The sequence below is a fragment of the Aethalodelphis obliquidens genome, unplaced genomic scaffold, assembly GCF_003676395.1.
Source record: "Aethalodelphis obliquidens isolate GAN/ISIS:26980383/991018 unplaced genomic scaffold, ASM367639v1 scaffold27, whole genome shotgun sequence".
Taxonomy (NCBI): Eukaryota; Metazoa; Chordata; class Mammalia; order Artiodactyla; family Delphinidae; genus Aethalodelphis; species Aethalodelphis obliquidens.
Window position 1 is genome coordinate 10,376,190 of NW_020837971.1, and position 21,974 is coordinate 10,398,163.

At 44.5% G+C, this 21,974-nt stretch overlaps 1 protein-coding gene across 1 annotated transcript in view; it reads right to left on the reverse strand.

Moving 5' to 3' along the window:
• Positions 1-18,479, reverse strand: part of NRCAM (neuronal cell adhesion molecule) — a 320,173-nt gene extending 301,694 nt beyond the window's left edge. The window contains exon 1 of the mRNA XM_027123939.1: positions 18,337-18,479. The gene's annotated coding sequence lies outside the window, so the exon portion shown is untranslated. The remainder of the gene's footprint in view (positions 1-18,336) is intronic.
• Between the last annotated feature and the right edge of the window lie 3,495 nt (positions 18,480-21,974).

Consider the following 21,974-nt stretch of genomic DNA (forward strand, 5'->3'; position numbering starts at 1 on the left):
ACTCCTTATGTTTATGGTTAATTCATTTTTAACAAAGTTGCCAAGATACTTCAATGAGAAAAGGATAGTCTTTCAACAAATGATGCTAGGACAACTGGATACCCATATGCAAAATAAAATAAAGAACTTAGACCCTCAACTTATACTATGTACAAGAATTAACACAAAATAGGTCATAAATGTAATGTCTAAAACAATAAAACTCTTAGAAGAAAACATAGGAATAAATCTTTGTGACCCTGGGTTAGTAAATGAATTCTTAGGTATGACACCAAGAGTATAACCAACAAAAGAAAAAACAGATACATTGGACTTCATCAAAAATAAAAATTTTGTGCTTCAAAGGACACCATCAACGAAGTGAAAAGTCAATCCACAAAATGGGAGAAAATATTTGTAAATCACATACTGATAAGGGACTTGTATCCAGAATATATATATTTTAAAACTCTTATAAATCAATAAGATAAATGACTCAACTGAAAAAATTGGCAAAACACTTAAATAGACATTTCACCAAAGAAGACATATCAATGGCTAACAAACACATGAGAAGATCCTCAATATTATTAGTCATTAGGGAAACGCAAGTAAAACTACAATGAGATACCTCTACATACCCCCTAGAATGGCCATAATAAATATGTATTGACAGGTAAGGATGTCAGGAAACTGAAACCCTCATACATTGCTGATGGGAAAGTAAAATGATACAGCCATTCTAGAAAAGAGCTTGGCAGTGTCATAAATAGTCAAACATAAATATACCATACAAGACAGCAATTCCGCTCCTAAGTACCTCAAAGAAATGAAAACATCGCTACAAAGACTTACATGCTAATGTTCACAGAAGCATTATTCATAATTGCCTCAAACTGGAAACAATCCAAATGTCCACTCACTGCTGAATATATAAACACAATGTGGTATCTCAATACAATGGAATTCCACTGATACATGCTACCGTATGAAGGAACCTCAAAACATTTATGCTAAATGAAAGAAGCCAGATGAAAAAGATTCCATATTGTATGATTCCATTAATATGAAAAGTCCAGAAAATGCAAATTTGTAGAGTGAGAGAGCAGATCAGTGGTTGCCTTGGGGTGAGAGAAGACTTTGCAAATGGCTTCAAGGAAATGTGGGGGGAAGTGATAAAAATATGCAAAGCTGGATGGTGGTGACAGTTGCTGTATTAGTTTCCTATGCTACATGACAAGGTACCACTAATTTAGAGGCTTAGAACAACACATATTTATTATCTCACAGTTTCTCATAGGTCAGAAGTCTAGGCACAGCTAAGCTGAGTCTATCAAGGTGGGGTCAGTCTGCTTTCTCATCTGGAGTTTAGGGTCCCCTTTCAAACTCACTCAGTTGTTACAGAACCCAGTTCCTTGTGGCTGAAGGACTGCAGTCACTCTTCTCCGTAAGTAATTCACAATATGGATAGAAGCTCCTTTAAGGACAGTGGGAGAGGTTCCCCTTCAGAGGCTTACACCTGATTACATCAGGCCAGCCAAGATCATCTCTCTTTCCATTAACTCATAACTGACTGACTTGGGACCTTGACTACGTCTGCAGAATCCCTTTACCTTAGCCATATACTGTAACCTAATTATGGGAGTGCCATCCCATCATATTCTCAGGTCCCACCCACACTTTCAGGGAGGGTATTTTACAGGGGAAAGAATCTTCGAAGCCAGTTAGAAATCTGCTTACCATAGTTACACAAGTTATACATTTATTTTAAAATTCACTGAATTGTATACTTACTACGAGTAGATTTTATGATATGTGAATTATACCTCAATACAACTGTAAAAAAAAAATCCCATGAAAACAAAAAGTTGTCCAGAGTACCATAATTCCAATTTTTATTTGGGCCACTTTTTTTTTCATTAAATAAACTAAACCTTAGGATTATCTTCTCTAGGAAATGATTCAAGAGAAAAAAGATCTGCATTGATTTATCATGCCCTTTATAATTTGTTACACCAGTTAATTCATAGTAACCACTTCACAGGGACACTGCAGTCAACTTTTCCCCTAGTTGGGTTTTATTCCTCTGTCAGCTTTCTTAGTAATGAATGGAGGCTCACTCAATTCAAAGACTTCAGATTTCCAAAGAGAATAGGGTTACCTCACCACAAGAGTTTCCACTCTCTGATTTCTCCACCAGGGAGTGGTTCCATTTTGAGCTTCCCTCAAACAAAGCAAAGGCAACAATGTTTGGTCACATGAAGGCTCCATTTTGCCAGCTGCATACTTCCTAAAGTTTCATTCACCCAGAGGTCAGGAACTGTGAGTTCTGGAACTCTTCCTGGTGTCCCAGGAACGTCTTTGAAGTTTGGCCGCTCATGGTATTTTGTGTGTGCTGAACCTGCTGCCTAAAACCAAATGTTTCTTAACTTCAGTCTATTCCGAGAACCTTCAGTGTCTAAATAAGAGCTTGCTCTACAAAACACACAGCAAGCCAGTGTAATTCTACTTCAGGTGCTATCTAGAGCCCACGGAGCATTACAAATTCCCCAAGGGATGCCCAACAATGTCACCTGGATGGTTATCTTGTAGGTGTGTTGTTCTTAAGTCCAAACTTAACTGTTACCATGGAAATAAAATACAAAAGGAGCTGTCCATCCTGGAAAACAAAAACTGCTGAGAACTCTCATTCAAGCGCTTTCTATTGAATGTGGAAGGAACTCTTCTACATAATTTGTTGTTTATAAAAATAAAAATCTTTCTTGGGAATGTGCCAGAGTTATCTGCCTATATAACACATGGACCACCAGTGTTTAAGCAAATTTTTAGAATAATTTACATATTTTTAAAAATTAGGGCAATTTGCCATCTGCAGTCCTATTGATGAAAATGACCACAACATCAGGTCATTTGGAGAATCTTAAAAGCTTTATTCCATTATTCGAAGGCACAGTCCCATGACTTGAATATGCTACAGATTAGACTTTCTACATTTACCTAAACAGCATCTTCAGGACATGAACTGATATCTTCTCTACACAAGGTTTCTAAGGGAAACGAAGGTTTCTCATGGAAGTTTGGGTCATAATCTATAACTCACAATATGCAGAAACTAAAATTCCATTCCTTGTTGTTTCTCAAAGCAGGATAACATAGTAGCTCTTAGGAGGTAAAACTATGGGACAGGGGTCAGACTCCTTGGGTTAGAATCCCAGTTCCACAACTTAACAGCTGTGCTGTTTTGATTCATTACTTAAACTCCCTATGCCTCAGTTTCTTCATCTATAAAATGGGTTTAATAACATAAAGCAGGGGGTGGCCAAATCTGGCCCACTGTCTATTTTTCTAAGAAAAGTTTCATAGGAACACGAAAATGCCCACTCATTTACATATCATCTGTGACTGTTTGGGGAGAGACCTCCAAGGTCTAAAATATTTACTGGTAGAGACCTCCAAAGTCTAAAATATTTATTACCTGGCCCTCTCCAGAGAACATTTGCTGGTGTTTGACATAGAATGCTACTGTGAAGATTAAATGAGATCATTCATGTAAGGTGCTCCATATAGATGAGCAACCAATAAGTGTCAAGGATTACTGTTATTTATAAATGGTAAAAAGTTGTAAAAATCATTGTGCTTTCATTTCCTACAATTCAGGGAGGCATCCTTCTATATACCACCTCAGGAGCAGGCTGCCCGTGAAGCAATGGCTCGGGATGAACGGGCTCAGCCCCTTTCATTGACTGGGGCCGAGGTGCTGTGATGGCAGGATGTGAGCTGCAGCTGTCGGGCAGGGCAGGGAGCCTGTGGGCCACAGACAGCAGCTGCCGCGAGTCATCCGTTTCAAGTAACTGATACGCTGTCCTTCCTTGATGGAGGATCGCTTGGTCACAGGTGTGTGACACATGCATATTCATCACTGGCCCCACTCCCAACTGGAGAGGGGATTGGAGGAGTGGGAAGAGCTGAAATTATGCTTAGATGATGATCAGAGACAGCCCTTTCCATTTTCCCTGGCAGTCACTGCTTTCCCAAGATGCACTGTGCTTGTCCAGAGTTGGAAATAAGGAGCGTAGTCCTGCACATAATATTTTAAACTGTGAGTTTAGTGTAACAAAACAATTCAGAATAATAAAATGGATCTAAGGCTGACAATTTATCCTAGAACTGGCACTGCTAGCCCTGTATTAATACACTTACAAATAAACTTCGGTCGACGTCAAACGTTACAATGGTTCCCATAAATCTTTCAAACCACCTTCACTAAATTGTCTTTCAGGGCAAATATTTAAAAGACCTAAAGAGTTTATACCGAGAGAGTGATTTTCAGAAACAAACCACCGTCTGCCCTCTGCTCCTTCTAGAGCCTTGGACACTTCACTCCATCAATTTGTGCCTCACTGTCCTGCATGGAAAAGAGAAGCTGTAAGAAACTGCAGGACTAAAAACAGCCATGGTTCCAAATTACTTCCTGCTGGATGCTGGTGGGTTTTCATTAGTCTCTCCTAACTCCAGGAGGGAACCACAAATTGGCAAATGGTTTACATATTAAAATGGAATTACGGAATCACACAAATGCAGACATTTTAAAGTTCTTGGTGCTCATCCCAAGAACCTTCCTACCAAATCATCTCATTGATATGATTTAAAACAACCTGGCCCTTCCATGGATGAGGCAGCTCATTAAATGCTGTACACATGACACTAATAATTAGGGTCACTGCCATGCGGGAACTCACCATCCAAGGCAGACAAGGCTGGCGCTGGTGGAAATGAGGAACTCACACCAAGACGCCAGACGTCATTAAGGACTAGCTAAAATGGCTTCAGAGTTTCCAATTCATTCCAACTAATATTCATGTTGATTAAAAGAGTGTGGCCATCCTGCTGCCTCAACTAGACAGAAGGGCTGCCTAAGTACAGTGAGCTACAGAGTTCTCCACAGGACCATCCTTCACCCTGTCCCACTGAAGCAGGCTGGTGGCTCACCAGGCCTTTGCGTTCCTCAGCAGGAGGAAATATCAGCCCCCATACTGTGTTTTTCAAGTCAAGAGACACCTCCCGACTGGCAAGGCGCAGCCAGGGCACCTGCAGAGACTTCAACAAAATACGCCCGCGGAAGTTCCCAGGTGACGGCAATTTACGCGAGAAAGGCAGCCAAGTAGAAGTCCACTTGATTACAGCCAAAAAGAATCATCGAGGGCTTCCCTGGTGGCGCAGTGGTTGGGAGTCTGCCTGCCGATACAGGGGACGCGGGTTTGTGCCCCGCTCCTGGAAGATCCCACATGCAGCGGGGCGGCTGGGCCCGTGAGCCATGGCCGCTGAGCCTGCGCGTCCGGAGCCTGTGCTCCAAAAAAAAAAGAGTAATCGACTGATTAAACTACCAACTTCATACCTTTGTCCAGTTAATCAAATGAATACTCTGCCACCACCACTCCCAATATTTCTGTGCTTTAATTCAAAGTACAGAGCCTTTCTAACTAACTGACTTATATACACATACTCCTTGGTACACGAAGTAGACATTGACAGATATAGATACAGACATATGAACATAGAGATGTGAAGGGGCTACATTTTCACCCTTTCTTTTTTGTAAGGGATAAACTTAGAAACAGGTGACCTTATTACTGCATTCTGTATTGGTTTCCTAGGGCTGCCGTCACAAAGCCACACACTGCGTGGCTTCAACCACAGACATTTATGGCCTCACAGTTCTGAAGGCTAGAAATTCAAGATCAAGCTGTCAGCAGGGTTGGTTCTTCCTGAGAGCTGTGAGGGAGAGTCTGTTCCATGCTCTCTCCTGGTTTCTGCTGCTTTGCTCGCAATCTCTGGCACTCCTTGGCTTGTAAGGTCTCTGCCTTCATTTCTACAAAGCTTTCTTCAACCATGCCTGCCTCCAAGTTTCCTCTCCTTAGAAAGCCACTACTCAGTGAACTAGGGCCCACTCTAATGACCTCATTTTAACCGTAAAGACCCCATCTCCAAATGAGGTCACATTCTGAGGTACCAAGGGTTAGGGCTTCAACATACGAATCTGATGGGGGACACCCTTTGACCACCTTCCCATTCCTAAAGCTCTGTGTCTACACCCAGGTCAATGATGACTAGTAGTTTTTCAGCTTTACTGAGGTATAATTTGACAATAAAATTGTAAGATATTTAAGTGTGTATCGTGGTGATTTGATACATGTATACATTGTGAAAGGATTCCTCCCATCTTGTTAATTAACACACCTATCACCTCACATATTTCCTTTTTTGTGTGTGAGAACATTTAAATACTACTCTCTCAGATACAATGCCGTATTGCCAACTACAGTCAGCATGTTATACATTAGATCCTCAGACATCTTTTAGCTGAAAGGCTGTTCCCTTTCACCAACCTCTCCTTATTTCCCACACCCCCAGCCCCTGGCAACCACTGTTCTACTATGAGTTTGACTCCTTTTTATTAAATTAAAGATTCTACACGTAAGTCATATCATGCAGTATTTGTCTTTCTCTGTCTGGCTTATTTCACTTAGCATAATGCCCTGCAGGCTCATCCTGTCACAAATGGCAGGATTTCCTCCTTCCGCATGGCTGAATAATATTCCATTGTGTACATATACCACATTTTCTTCATCCATTCGTCTGTTGATGGACAGTTAGGTGGTTTCCATCTCTTGGCTATTATAAATAACTCTGCAATGAACATGGGAGTGCATATATCTCTTCGAGATCCCGTTTTCACTTCCTTTGGATAAATACCCAGAAGTGGGATTGCTGGATCATATGGTGGTGCTAATTTTAATTTTTGAGGAACCTCCATATTGTTTTCCATACTGGCTATGTGGCTATTATTTTTAAATATCTATTTCTTGTCTGAGGTACAAAGGCACAGAGTAAATACAAACAATGATATACATACAAATACGCTCAAAAGCCTCATTGTATGTGTCTCTCTTTATGTCAAACCTCTAAGCACGTGCAGTTTGTGAGCTGGATGAATTTAATATATTAAAATGGTTTCATGCTTTATTGATTTGCGGTATTGATAGTCATGGCTGACAAAAAAAATTACTGACCGTCCTCTTGAAAAATATGAATAGAATACGGCTTGGGTAAAACACGATTAGATTTCAAAGACTATTACGGACACTGAATACAACTGGAAAAAATGTATTTGCTGAATTTACACCTTTTTTATCATATGGACTCAATCTGACTTTCACATATATATTATCGTTTGTTGAAAGTTAAGAATATAGTTTGTGTTTTGAAAACAGTCCCACCATGAAGCACCAAAAAGGGTACCCATCTCACAGACTGCAGCATGAGACCACTTCATTTATTCAAAATCAAGTAGACATGGTTGTTGCTAAGGATGTATGAAACATACATATCTCTGAAGCAAATCTGGCAAAGTATCATAGTGAACAAAATGGCTACTGTCTACCTAATCAGAACACAGACCGATGTTGTCTTTCAGCACTTTCCTTTTCATCATCATTGGTCCTAGTGACATACACTCATGAGGTAGGGTTGATGATGAGAAAATTTATGTGGTTTATCTTCATTTTCCAGCTCAAGGAAAAGAAGTACTTAAGCAACTTATCCAAAGCCACACAGTAAAGCAAAGTTTCCTAGTCTATACAGAGTAGCCCAGTACTTTTCAAAATTTAATTAATTACAAATTTCAAGAAAAATTTTCACTCCGGTATCTCTCAAACATGGACCCACTGCTTCAAACCCAATCACTCACTATAATCCACTAACTAGTTGGGAAGGGCCATGCTATAACTCAACTCACATCTTGGAATATAAAGAAAAGTACAGGTAGGAGTACTCAATAAACAACCAAAAAAGGGAGAAAGTTCCATTTTTCAAGCTGCAGACTGAGGTCTCCTGATGTGTTTCCCACACCAGCCTTTTTCCACTTTGCATGTCAGTCCCGTATGCCTCACTTCTGATTTCTTCCCATTCAGATGGTGGAAAGCAATCTCAGAAAGTGCTCCAACTCAATCAGTGTGCACCCACCCAGACACCTCTGGAGGGGAATGAGCGTCAGCTTCGGACTTGAAGGAAAGGAAAGCCTTGTGCAAACCTGGAATCATCAGCTGCCGGCAAAGGTAGAAAATGACAGAGGAGCTCTTTGGCGTCATAAGGATGCCGTTTAGGGCTACACAGTGGCAATTTCAAAAATGGTACCCTTCTGGACAGAGTGATTTCACCTGCCCACTCAAGTGTCTAATTGAGAACCAGGAAGCAAATTATAATCAGAGAGAATCCAGGCATGAAATTATGAATGTTGTATTTTCCACGGTCTAGACTTTGTCTATGTCTTCAAACAGGGCTGGGGACAAAATTCCCCAATGTTGTCCAACCAAAGATCCACTTGATATTTTGCAATATTCATGGATTCAGTCATTCATTCTTTCATCAAACATGGGGACTTGTGCATATACACCACCATGCATGAGAAATGCAGCTGAGGTTTCTAGTGGAACAGTGCAAGGGCTGGGTTTCCACGCCTAGAAGCCTGAGGAAAGCTGACGGAAGTCTCTTATGAGCAAAGCCGAAAAATGCCTATCCTGGGTGACTATTTTGTTAGTGACTTTCCTTTTTTGGCCTCTCAATGTTATCTAGAACCAATATAAAATATTTTCATACAACTGGGGCACTTCTCCTCACCTACCACGTGTCCACCTCTTTACTGATTTTTATTTAGCCATATTTGCTTGAGTTTCACTTGGTATCTATCATGCTCTTTATTCGTCTACTTAGACATCCTTGAAAAATCATTCCTGAATTGAACTTTGATGCGTTATAGAAGCTCACTCATCATATCACCCTTGTGCAAAGTGAAGAATCCTGTATAACCTGAATAATCACCCCAAAATGTGCGTGGCAAGTTCCCGTTTTCATATATCTAATTTTCTCTACCCAGAGCCATCTGTAAATAGAGGAACAAATAGCTGGTGAGAAGAGATGATCTCACTGAGAATTTAACTGTGTTATGCTGAAAGAACTTTACCTTTGACTCCTGGTAAATTCTTGTCAATGCCTTTCTTTTCAACATAAATAACGTACCATCATATTTTGTCTGAGTTATTTCTATTCTCTGATGTCAAGTAACTTCAATGACCTAATGTACCACAATAAAATCTTTAAAAAATATTTAGAAGTGGGGGGGATAAATTAGGAGTTTGGGATTAAAATATAAGCACTACTATACATTAAATAGATAACCAACAAGGACCTAGTACTGTTTAACACTGGGAACCATACTCGGTATCTTGTAATAACCTATAATGTAAAAGAATGTAAAAAGAAGAAAATGTATGTATAACTGCATCACTTTGCTATACACCTTAAACTAACACAACACTGTAAATCAACTATATTTCAAAAAACTGTTTTTGAATATTTAGTATAGGATGCTATGCAGACCAGTCTCCATTAGCTGAGCAACTGCCGCAAACATTTTTATTCTCCGCCCATTCTCTTCTTTCAGATTTTGTTATTACTTTTCCAGCACTCTGTTCTTTACTCTCTCCTCATTACTTAAAATGCCTCTCCCTCCTTCTGCCACGGGACACTTCTCCAGGATGTCACAATTCTCATTACCCACCTGAGTCTTCCTTCCATGTGAATCCTTCACTCTCTCTGATCTCGACTCTCCCAACCCCAGTCCAAGCAAAAAATCTGACTCCCTCCCTCCCTACTGTTTACCGAGTCCCCTCAGAGCCCTAGGACAGCAATAAACCCTTGATGTATTTTACCATCTACTATGATTTTGCACCACAGTAACTGTAACTAGAAACAGAGACAGAGCCATGGAGTTTTTAAACCCTATTCCAAGTATGAAAACGCAAGTTACCTTAAAATCTATGAGACACAGCAAGTATCTATCATGATTTATGTAAAATACAACATGTGATGTAAGTTATATAATCAAATCCGAAGTAAAATCACTTCTGTTTTTATTACAGTATTAATTATCTCTAAATTTTTACTTTACTATTTAGTTCGTATTATCGCCCTGTCAATGTTACTGCCCTTACAGTAGAACTATTCATCTGACTGTATTACATGTATATAAATAAGGCTTTTCACTACCGTGCCACTAACCATCAGAACAAAAGACTGTGTCATCAAGTCATTTTAATAGTCAAAGATATCAAAGCAAGATTTTTCTAATTGTAGTTTTTATGGAGTACCAGGAAGTGTTTCAAATTACCCCAATGAGTTTGGGATTGACATATACACACTGCTATATTTAAAATAGATAACCAACAAGGACCTACTGTATAGCACAGGGAACTCTGCTCAATACTCTGTAATAACCTATATGGGAAAAGAATTTTAAAAAGAATAGATACATGTATATGTATAACTGAATCACTCTGCTGTACACCTGAAACTCACACATTGGGAATCAACTATAATCCAATAAAGGAGAAAATTTTTAAAAACCTGCAACTTACCCCAAATTATTGCATTTCAATAACCCTGACTTCCCAGTAGCTATCTCATTATTCTAGTTATACACACAGCCAACTTCTCCTTCGGAAATATTTTAAATCAGATGCTCCCAACCAAATTGAATGGAGAAACCATGTGCCGTGTTAAAAACTTCAGTAGGAAATATAACAGTGATGGTCTACCACGAGAAGCAGAAAGCTGAAATCACGCTGCATAAATACACTCATACAGGAAAAAGCACTGATTAGTCCATATTTAGGACAGATTGATCTTGTCATATACCAAAACAATCAATATCAAGACACTGTAATGACATTTTGCAAGGGACGTTGATTGGGCATTTCTGTGTTTATTTCACTAAAGACTAGAGGGGGAAGCAGCAAAACAGTCAGAAGAGTATTTGCAATGCAATTAGGGGGGGACCAGCACATCTGAGTGTATGCCAGACGCAGGGGCCTCCCCTAATTCACACAGTCCAGCGTCTTAATGGGGCGCACAGCATCGAACTGCACTTCCTACAGTTTGAAAACTTTTGTCAGTTAACTAGATGTTTACCGAGGGCCTCGCTTCGGCACTCAACATCCCGGGTACGCCATCCAGCTCTCTGGACGCACTTCCAACACCATCTGTCACTTAAGCTTCCCCGGATTCAAAAATTTCAATTCAAACTAATCTACTCGGCACTCAAACTGAAGCTATAATTCAAACTTCGACATGAAGCTTGAATTCCTTTTCAGTGTTCTTCAACTTTGACCCAGCTCCCCCCGCCCCGCCTTCGCTGAAAAGGGCCAAGACAACAGCCCAGCAAGTGGGGCAGGCAAAACAGACCTCCTTTGTTCACTTTTGTCCTTTCAGCTCCCTATTGAGGTGAGGGACTGAAAAGCCGCACAAGGCTTTGGAAGGCAGCAGTGCACCAGCTCCAGCCATCCTTCCTCAAAGACCACAAAACTCCAGGACAAAACTCTTGGACGAAACACAGTCCATTTTTACCTTAAGGCATAATGAATGGAAGATTAGTACATTTCCCTTCCCTTTCCCTTGAGAGAGAATCTGTTAAGGGTGTTTAACAGGAGTTTATAATGCTTGTCCAAAACGAACGCTGTAAATCACACCATTCAAAAAGCCAAGGGCATTGGAAAGTGGCATGAAATTAGCTTTAAAGTTGAAATTCGGAGAAAAGATCACTCCGTGCTGAATGCATCTACTGAATTTTTTGAATGCTCTCAGCCCACTTGAGAAAGACAAATCAAATTCATTGCATATTACACAGTAGAAGACCTCCTACAGGATTCCCTCAAATGGCCTTGGGAATATATTTTCCTGGTGACAGAGGGTTTTGAACCAATACACCACGCACATCAGAAAACTGAAATATACATATGAATATGGATGTATATTCAAAATATTCTTTCCAGCTCTTCCTATCATTTAATAAGAACAATTTTTTGGACTTTTCTGGCGGTCTGGGGGTTGAGACTCCACGCTTCCACTGAGGGGGGCTCAGGTTTGATCCCCGGTGAGGGAACTAGGATGCTGCATGCTGCGCGGCATGGCCAAAAAATTTAAAAAAAAAGAATTTTTGAAAGTATCATTTTCCTCTGACAGTAACTGTCATTTTCATTCTCATGTGAATTAAACAATGCCTTAGCATGGGACAATATGGAACAAAATCAGGGAACACCTAAGACAAGATAAGGTTTATTTGTCATTCCTGTTTTTAAACTGAATAAGCCACTTGGACAGTGTGTGCAGCAGATGAGCATTTGTAGATTCCCTTTATCACTGGCATTTCTTATATTCACTAGTTTTTCAGTCACTTGAAGGAAACCCTGTATCAGACTGTTGAAAATTACCTTTTTCTCGTTTGAAATTCCAAACTTGTAGGCCAGTAAAATAGGTCAATGAAGCTGACACCGTATCTTTTTTATTAGCTCAGCTAAGCAATTATAATTGGGTGGTGAGAGTTTATGCTGTCATCTTTGAAGATTCCGTGGCGGGGAACAACGTCCGATGCAGACTTGTAAATGACAACTTGGGCACATCCCTAAATAGTCAATGTACCATATTCCTATCTGTTCCCAGATATGAGGCAAATGTGCTCTTGGTCTGGGTTAAAATAACAATGTCAAATTTTCCGGTAAAATAAAAGCATACTAATATGTAATCTAACCTCCAAGCAAAATCACTTAGCACAAGAGAACTACAGACATACACACTGTAATTCCACTTTTTTTTTTTTTTTTTTTTTGCGGTACGCGGGCCTCTCACTGTTGCGGCCTCTCCCGTTGCGGAGCACAGGCTCTGGACGCGCAGGCTCAGCGGCCATGGCTGACGGGCCCAGCCGCTCTGCGGCGTGTGGGATCTTCCCGGACCGGGGAACGAACCCGTGTCCCCTGCATCGGCAGGCGGACTTCTCAACCACTGCGCCATCAGAGAAGCCCTAATTCCACATTTTTAAAAATATCACATGAATGTGTGTCACCAAGGCTGGCTTTTCCTGGACTTTGCACAAAGTATGGGGTCAATTAACACTTGTTAGGAACCACACATTTCCTTATTAATAAAAATTAAACCAGTAAATTAGAAAATATTGTGAATGGCTTATTCATAATATACACAGTATATTAATTTATACCTTTTAAAAGTAACAGCTACAGTTCTTTACACCCACAGGATGGCTATTATCAAGAAAAGAGAAAACAAGTGTTGGTGAAGATGTGGAGATACTGAACCCTTGTGCACTGCTGCCGCAAATGTAAAACAGCACAGCTGCCATGGAAAACAGTATGGTGGTTCTTCAAAAACTTAAAGTGGAATTACTATACGATCCAGCAATCCTACTTCTGGGTATATACCTAAAAGAGTTGAAAGCAGTGATTCAAAAAAGGTATTTGTACACCCACATTCATAGCAGCAAAAAGTGGCAGGTGCCCAACTGGACAGATGAATGAATTATAAAAACATGGTGTGTCCATACAATGGACTATTCTGCAGCTGTAAAAAGGAAAAAAATTCTGACACGTGGATGAGCCTTGAAGACCTTATGCTAAGTGACTTAAGCCAGTCCAAGGACAGATACTGCATGATTCCATTCGTATGAGGTATTCAGGGTAGTCAAATTCATAGAGACAGAAAATAGAAAGGTACTCAGCAGGGGTTGGGGGACGGGGCGGGGGGAACAGGGAGTTACTGTTTTAATGGGCGCAGAGTTTCAGTTTGGGAAGCTGAGAAAAGTTCTGCAGATGGACAGGGGTGATGGCTGCATAACAATGTGAAGTACTTGATGCCACTAAACTCTACAGCTAAACATGATTACAACAGTAAAGTTGATGTTATATATATTTTGTCACCGCAAAAACAGTAACAGCCAAAAAAAAAAAATCACATTTTCTACAAATATATTGCATTTGCTTCCCCATTTAGAGACGACCTGATACTAAAGATGTCAGAGCTGCTATAAACCTGGAAGCAGAGCCATTCCCATGTCTTCCTCATGTAGCCCTCTCCTTCACATTTTAAGAGGGAAAATAAACATTCATCAGTTCCTTCTGGCACATTTTCTTATTCTTAGAAACTTCAGCCTCTGATGCCAATAAAGACTCTTTCAAACTAAAGGGGCTTTTCACTTGCCTGGGTGGACAAAGGGTTAAATAAAATAAGCCACTGGATTCTTGCCCCTAGCATCCCTGGAGGCTAGGAGTGTCCTACCTGCTCCTCGGTCCTTACCTGGCAGAAAAATTCTGGGTTCCTTCGGGAGAAGCATGAAACAGAAAAGGGAAAATACATCTAACTGTATTTAGTAATTTCCAATCATTTGCAAATCACTTCCTTTTCAGCAACCATCTCAGCATTTGAAGGCTGACCTAAAGCAGTCTTTGGATGCAGACAGACAAAACTTCCTACAGAAGAATACTTTAGGAGCTCTGTATTCTAGCTACATTTGTTATGGGTTACCACACTTCTCAGATGGGAAACGTTCTTGGCAAATGGGGATGAGACTCCAAAGGCTGCTGGCAGAGGCAGCAAATCTGTACTGCTGTGGACTGAACTGTTTCCCCCCAAATTCATATGTTGAAGCCCTAACCCTCGATGTGACTGCATTTGGAGATAGGGCTTTTAGGAGGTAATTAAGGTTAAATGAGGTCATAAGGGCAGGGTCCTAATCCAACAGCATCAGCGGCCTTCTAAGAAGAGGAAGAGAAGGGAACTCTCCAAAGATACAGGCTGAGGAAAGGGTATATGAGCACACAGGGAGAAGACGGCCATCAGCCAGCCAGGAAGAGAGCTCGCACCAGAACCCAGGCTGATACCCTGATCTCAGACTTCCAGACTCCAGAACTGTAAGAACATAAATGTCTCTTCTTTGAGCTACCCAGTCTATGGTATTTTGTTATGGCAGCCTGAGCTAACTAAGACAAAGACCTTCTGATTTCAAAGTGAGAACATCAGAGGGAAAAAAAGACTGGCATCTCGGTGGTTACCCTTTGGGGAGAGTAATGACTGGTGGAAGCCACAAGAGGGCTTTCTCTGACATTCACAATGTTCTGGCCCTGGATTTGGACACAGTTACATGGGGTATTCAGTCTGTGCAAATTCATCAAGCTGTACATTTGTATGTGGAAAGAGAATCTGTGTGTGTAAGTGTGTAGCCATAAATGATAAAACTGGAATGAATCTCCCCGAGGGCAGGAACTCTGCTTTGCTCACCACTGCAACCCCAGTGCTTAGAACAGCAGGCCATGCACTCAGTAAATATCTGTGAATAAATGAACGAATGAATAAAAGTATCTCTATACCAGAAAAGCTTCCTGAGGGGTTCCGTTAAATAGGTCCTTTGTACATACACTACATAATATCTGCAGATTCTAATTATATTCAATCAATTAGGCAAGGAAAACTATCCTACATGAAAGAATTACTTGAAATGAGTCTTAAGGAAATTTCCTACAGCCCAAGTGTACACGTTCTCAGCACGCGCTCCCCCTTCTGAAGCACTCACAGCAATGTGTTGTCACAACTGCCTCACCGCAAGTACCGTTTCCAAAGATGACTTGCTTTTCATTTACTGTGGCTACTCCAATAACAAAAATGATGTGTATTAAGGAGACTGGCCTACAGTCCAAGCACCTCATCGCTACCCTGCATAAGACAGCTGGGTGACCTCTCTGAGCCCCAGTGTATTCATTTTGAAACCCAAAGATTTAGGAACAATGTTTTCTGACTGCTCTAAAATTCCTGGATTATGTGAAATGTTTAGCACCTTTCCTGTAATGAAGTAGAAAGCAAGCTGAAAGAAGACCATGAGTCAGCAGGATTAAGAAAGCAAAATGAATTCATTTTTCCAACCGTCAGTCAATTACAATCATTCCAAAAGCTATTCCAGGAAAAGCTGATTTCACTGTCATTCACACTCTTGTTTCTTTTAGTTAACATCTTTATAAATGCGCCCCAGTCATATACTTAGGATAGTTAATGCTTTCCTAAGATTTTATACTAGGGTCTTATTCAAATTCAACGTCCAATTGGAGGAGTAAAGCTGCTGCCGTCAAAAGAATCTACAAAGGAGATTCAGGGCTGGCGACCTGCAACAGAAATGTTTGCCAAATGGAAATATTTGCCTTTTCTTAAAAAATAAAAAAGAAGAAGTTCTCTCAAAAATTGTGATGTGCCAGGAACCTCTCAGCCTCTCTGGAATCGCAGGTGGCTCTAGTCACTAAGAAGAGCCCAGTGACTGTGGTTGGATTGTGGGTTAACAGCCAAGTACTTAAAAGCTAGCAGGGATAAAGGAACATGTAAAGGAACTGAAGGGCAATACAGGGCAATCAAAAGGCTATTCCACAATACAATTCGCTGAATTACAATACTGCCTGCTACTGTGAGGTCTGCAGGGGCCACAATTAAATGGGCTTACAGTATGTCCCTGATTTCTGAGCACTGGGTGGTTTTAGGCTTCCTCTAAACTAATGATAAGCCTCCAAAAGGCCACATTTTCACAGCCTTGTTTGGCCAAAAAGCTAACCCTTGCTTCCTCACCTCCTAGCTATGTGGCCTTGGGAAAGTTACTCGACGTAAGTCTCCGTCTCCTAATTTTTAACATGGGGTTGCTATGGAAACTGATATGATAGATACATGTAACATGCACAGCGGCCCAGCACCTCTGACGCGCTCAGAAAATGTTGACTATCATTACCATTAAAGTAGAAAGTATCCAATTGCCTAAATCCACTTCAGTACTTCTGGAAGGTCTCATTTACTTCTGAGGTATTATTACAATATTTTAATAACAGGGCATGGTTAGCATAAAGCAGTGGCAGCCAAAGCAGCCTAGCCTCCTTACGTACGTTTGTATTCAGTGGCTACCTTGTTCCCTTCTGGATAGCCCCAGGGGGAGCTCCTGCCCCAGGAGAGTTGCTTCCTGCCCCATTACACTCTCCTCCGTCTCTGCTTGCTAAAGCCTCGGGCGGGGAAGGGCCCTGCCCCGGATACTCGCACCTCTGCGCCTTAACCAAGCGGGAAGGGGACGAAAAGAACGCTTCGCTCCTAGGACAGAGTGCTCCGCGCCGGATGTAGCCTCTGGCTGGAGCTGCTGATGCGAAAACGACAGGAGAGAGGCGGGGTGGTAAAGACACGCCTCCGCTCGGCGGCCCCCCTCCTCGCCGGCAGCTGCACAGGGACGGCCCCCTAGCGTGCGGGGAACAGAAGATGCTGCCGCGGGCCGGGAGCCGGGCGGGAGGGAGGCGACCCGGAGGGGAGGACAGTGGCCTGCTCACCAGCCCCTCCGGACCCAGGGAACCCTCCGGCGGTGCTTGCTGCCCAGAGTACACGGCTCTGGGAGAAAGAGCGCTCCCGGGCTCCCAAGACCACGGCACCCCGGTTCCCCCTCTGCGCACGGGCAGATGCGGGCGGGGAATGGCTGGGCTGGCTAACCGCCGCGGACCCGCGCACTGCGGCGCCCACCCGCACGGCGTGCACGGGGCCGGAGGCAGCGCGCGGCGCAGATGGCGCTCGCCGGGAGATGGATGCGCCTGAGCCGGCAGTGACGGGCGGCTCAACACAACATCCCCGGGAGAAGCTGTTGCCAGATCCCACCGTTGGGAGCCTGGGCAGGGAAGGGGCTCTTCTGAGTCAGCCTCAAGCCGCGGCGTGCCAGTCCCAACAAGTCCCAGTCCCGCGAGGCCGGGCGGGGCGCCGGGACCCCGGGGACCCGCACCTGTAGGGCCGACAAAGACCCCGGAAATCCCCCTACCTACTGCTTTCGGGGTCTCTTCCGTCCTCCATCCCTTGTTCCCCGAGTTCTCTCCAGGCCGGAGAGAGTGGAGGTCGGACCGCCCCTGAACTCCGGCGATCCGCGCAGGTGTGAGCGCATCCGAACAAAGCCCACGCCCAGATACGTCCTCGGGGACCGGAACATGCACACGCCGGAGCGCGCTGCCCAGGCACCTGCGCTACTCGCCCCGCCGGCCCTGCGGCTTGACAGCCCGCGCCCTCCGCCTCCCTGCCCGGGAAGCCGCAGTGCCGGGCCCCAGCAGCCTCTCCAGGCCCAGTTGGCCCCAAAGCCACCTCCAGGCAGGGCTTCCCGGAAAGCGGGGGGCACGGATGCATAAGTTGGCCAAGGGCTGGGGAGGTGAAGGGGGCCCGCCGGCGCCGCTGTATCTCAGCCTGGCCCGCACAGGGCTGCGGTCCCCTCCTCCCGCCCGGAGCCGGAGGGGAAGGGAGTTGGCTGCCAGGTTGCCCCTGCGGCAGGGAGACCTGGAGGGGCGCTGCGAAGCCAGAGTGTTCCGGTGTCCCGGCGACAACACAGCCGCCCCCCTCGCCCTCCTCCGCTCCAGCCGTCGCCCCCGAGCTGGACCGAGTGTCACCGCCAGCCGCGCGTGCGGAGCTACTCACGTTCTTACGCCGCGCCCACCACTCGGCCCACGCGCAGCTGCCCGCGACCCCAAGCACCGGTAGTCCGTCCCCGACGCAGCTGTGGCCACCAGCAGCCCCGCGCCGTCCCCTGCGCCCGCGCGGCTCAGGCTCCGACTGCGGCGCGCGTCAGCCGTCGACCCGAGCGAAGCAGGGCTGGCCCTGCGCCCGCGCGCGCCCCCGCCGCAGCGCCCTCCCCGCGCGCGCCGCTCTCCCTCCGCCCGCCCCGCCCCTTCCCCTCCGCGCCGCCCCTGCTGCTGCTGCGGCGGCGGCGGCGGCGAATGGGCTCCGAGCGCCCGCGCCTCCGGGGGCTGGGTGGCCCCTCACCTGAGCGGCCGCGCCACCACCAACCACGTCATCCAGCCAGCGCGTGAGGTACGGAGGGCGGGAGCGTGCAGGGAACGAGGGTGGCTGGGGTCTGGAATTTGGCTACAAGAGATGTTCCAGAAAATGGGTGGTTTTGAAATGTCACTCTCGTGGTGCTGGTTTCTGTGTGATGTCTGTAGTCTCCCACCGCTACACCTTCTTTTAAAGCATTTAATTTCGTCGAGACTCACCAGCTGGGATGGTTGAAATTGACGTCTTTTTGTTTTGCTTTTAATTTTTTGGCAACTCTTCTTTCCAGGCAGCCCCCAGAAAGGGAAGCTTCAGCGGTCTATGCGCGGTGGGAGTTGGATCTCTGGTTCCAGAGAACAGGATTAGTTCAGATTTGATTATTTTCAGATTTGGGAGCGTTATGGAGAATTATTTGAAATGTAAAAAGAGAGTTAAGATTTTCTAAATGTGTATTTTAGCAAACACACTGGGGCCGCAAGTTTCAGGCTCCGGAGTGAGGTCTGCGCTGTATCCTAGCTGATGTCCAAGATCGTTAGCCTGATAACTCACCCTCAGTCATCTACTCTGGTCTGCAGCCTGACCTTCCAGGGCTTCTTCCCAATCATCAGGCATCACCTGACTTGATCATTTGACCATTTACTGCAGGCTCCAACTCTCCCTCCCCTCTGCTGGAGCCTTGTTTCTTTCCTTTCTCTAGTTTAATTCAGGAAGACTTTTGTGGAGCCCCGCATCCCCTCTCCTCATCCCCAGGCTCCAGGCCCTGTGTTAAGGCGGGGTTCAGGGATAAAAAAGGCACAGGGTCATCCTTCAAGGCGCTGACGACTCCTCTGCTCTGCTCTGACTTCAGTGTGAACTTGCCACTTCAACCCACAGCTCCATGCATGCCGGGGAGCAGCCTTCTTTTCTGGCTCTCGCAGACGCCATCATCCTCTCCTCCCACCAGTTCCTGAAACAGTATTGGGATCTCTGGCTACTGGGTCTTTGCACAAGTTGTTTCCTCAGTCCCATTACTCTTCTGATCCGGGTCCTCAGCCCACCTCCTGGGTACCTCTCACCTCTCAGTTAATTTTCCAAATCCCCCTCTAAATTATTTTTATTAAAAAAAAAAGAAGAATGTGATCATGATACCCTTACTTAAAAGTCTGGTCTGGTTCTCTGTTGCCTATAAAATGAACTCCAGATCTTCTGGCACATTCCCTCACAATCTGCCGGTAACTTACCTGTCCGTCCTCCAGTGAAAAGAATTTTCATAACTCTATTGTCTCTGCATGTGAGATTTCTCCCATCTAGAATATTCCTCCATCTTTTGTTCATCTGGCAAACTCGTGTTCGTCCCTCGGGGCCTCGCTCAGCTGATACCTCCTCTGTGAAGTCTTTACCGAGTCTCTGTTTTTTACTGTAAGAGTACTTGCCACATTTGAATGATGTTTCCATGCCTGACTCCACAAAATTTCACTTTTTTTTTTTTTGTTTTTTGCGGTACGCGGGCCTCTCACTGTTGTGGCCTCTCCCGTTGCGGAGCACAGGCTCCGGACGCGCAGGCCTAGCGGCTGTGGCTCACGGGCCCAGCCACTCCGCGGCATGTGGGATCTTCCCGGACCGGGGCACGAACCCGTGTTCCCTGCATCGGCAGGCGGACTCTCAACCACTGCGCCACCAGGGAAGCCCAAAATTTCACTTCTTAATGAGGATCATCTTATTTTTGTGTGACCTCATTTCCCACCAAAAGAAATGGAGCCACGGATAATCATAACTCCATTCTCACCACCTCATCATTCCCACCTGTGTAAAGGGCTTCAGACCCCTCCAAACCCTCCTTACCTCAGTAACCGCTAAGAGTCCTGGGTTGTCCTGCATGTCCTTCTGGCCGGTAATCGGGGGGATGGGGGTGGGTGTGGGGGGCAGTGCTCAAGGAATGCAGACATGAAGGAATCTCGGGCAAGGGACAACTTCCCCAGGGACAGTTTTCCTTATCTCTACAAGTGTAATAGCAGTACTTAATACTCAGGGTTATCGTTAGGGTCAGTTTAAAGCACTGCACAGTGTCTAGGACATAATAGGTACTCAGCAAATTCTAGTTTGAAAAGCAATTGCGTGATCAGATGTCTGTCAAGTGAATACATACTTGAATAAAAAGAACAAAGACAGAAGAGGAAAAAAGTTCTGGAGGAAACGGGAACCACAGTGACAGCACCACAGATTAAGTAATTTTGATACTGCAAAATACTTGTAACAATATAAAATGATTATATAGTTTTAACTTCCAGTTTATTCAACTGCATTGCAGCTCTGCAGGGAGAACCTAACAGCTGTTACATGAGGAGCTGAAAGGAAGGGAGCAAGAGGGGAAAGAGGAATGATCTGGAAAAGGATGAGAAGGATGCCTGAGTGGGCAACAGGACTCTCCACCTGATCTGCTTGGTGATGCAGGAGGCATTCTGATTCGGCTGATACCCACAGAGATAACGCACAACACACCTCCTTACCTTAACTGCCACCCTTTATTCCATTCCTAAGCCTCACCCTGTCCTGCACCCCAAGCTTCACTCCATCCTCAAACCCAGGTGAGGGCTGAGAATAACGTAGACTGTCTTCCCCACCACTTGCTGATAACAGAAGTCTCCTTGTGCCCTGCACTACTTAAGCACTGTACATTTATTAACTTAACCAATTCCACGGCCATCGCATGCAGTGTGTACTATTATCCCCGTTTTAGAAAGAGAGGTTAAAAGTAAATTGCAGAGGTCACACAGCTAGTGGCAGAGCTGGGATTCGAGGGTGGGCATTCTAGCTCCAGAGTCCAGAGTCTAAACGACTGCACTCTGCTTCCTTTCAATGAAAGTTACGCTAAAATTTGTTTCGATGGATGCATCAGAACGTTTGTACGTTAGAGCAGCTACATGGGCATGTCATGGAGCCCCCCAGTGGTACCTGCGGTGAATAAGCTTTGAGCCTTTCTCCTTCCCCCTCTTTTGCTGTCCTGTTTCTCTTTTCTCGGAATTCTCCCTCCCCTTTATTCCTCTTCCACTTTTTTTCTCCCCTCACCTTATTTTCTATCCTAGTTTTCTTAATCCCCATCCATGCCTCGGTTCTCCCAGAGGTGGCAGTGCAATTGGCCCTGCCCAAAACCCAACAGTAAGTTCACCAAAACCTAGCATGGATCCGACCCCAGTCCTGAGCTGTGAGTCCACCAGCAGGTTATTTCCCCTCTCAGTCTGTTTCCACACCTGAAATGAAGGAGTTGGGCTAGGTAAGAACAAAAGAAAATTAACTGTGTCATTTGA